This window comes from Tupaia chinensis, unplaced genomic scaffold (genome assembly GCF_000334495.1).
Source record: "Tupaia chinensis unplaced genomic scaffold, TupChi_1.0 Scaffold000688_1, whole genome shotgun sequence".
NCBI classification, from domain to species: domain Eukaryota; kingdom Metazoa; phylum Chordata; class Mammalia; order Scandentia; family Tupaiidae; genus Tupaia; species Tupaia belangeri.
Genome location: NW_006160211.1, coordinates 3,170,236 through 3,170,920, shown reverse-complemented (window position 1 = coordinate 3,170,920; position 685 = coordinate 3,170,236). Strand labels below are relative to the sequence as shown.

The 685-nt window shown below is 67.0% G+C and overlaps 1 protein-coding gene across 1 annotated transcript in view; it reads left to right on the top strand.

Moving 5' to 3' along the window:
- The window catches only part of NID2 (nidogen 2), a 78,699-nt gene that overhangs the window by 1,747 nt on the left and 76,267 nt on the right, over positions 1-685 (top strand). The window lies entirely within an intron of this gene.

Here is a 685-nt window from a genome sequence, read left to right as displayed (position 1 = left end):
GCGTGGCGCCCTGGGGGGGGGGGGGGATGGAATTTAGGAATCAGCCCCGCCGGCTTCATACAAAGGCGCGCTTCTCTGCAGGGCGCCTCGGGGCGGGGTTAACTGGCCTAGGGGGCTGCGACAATACCCAGAGCTTCTCTGTCTGAGGGCAGGGCCTTTGGGCGCGGGGCGCCCGGGAGCCCAAGGCAGAATGCAAAAGTCCTACTGCAGCCCTCCGCCCCTTCTCGCTCTGCCAGCCTGGTGGAGCACGTCGCGCCGGCCAGCGGCTTCACACGCCGCCGCGGGGTCCCGGTTCGCGCTGAGGTCATCTCCTGCCTCGCTGCTGCCTTCGGACTTTGCAAGTCATTTGGCCCCGGGCGGGACACACCGGGACCGCGGGACAGCTCCGACGCCAGAAGGGCAAGGGTGACCCCGAGAGGTGTTGAAGAGAAGAGAAAGAGCAGTTCCCACCAGCCCTGGCCAGGAGCTTTTACCTCGCCAGCTCCGCCGCTCCCGCGACCGCTGCCTTAGAAACTTTTAATGAGAACAAGATGTGGCTGGGGCCGGCCCAACTTTTCTACAGCCGCGCTACAGCCAATCAGCGCTCTGGGCGGGCCTGCAAGCCTGCCCCTCCCGGGCTCCAGCGAGGATGCTGGTTCGAGGCTGGCTGTGCCGCTAGTGGGCTGGCGGGCCGCACAGGGCACGG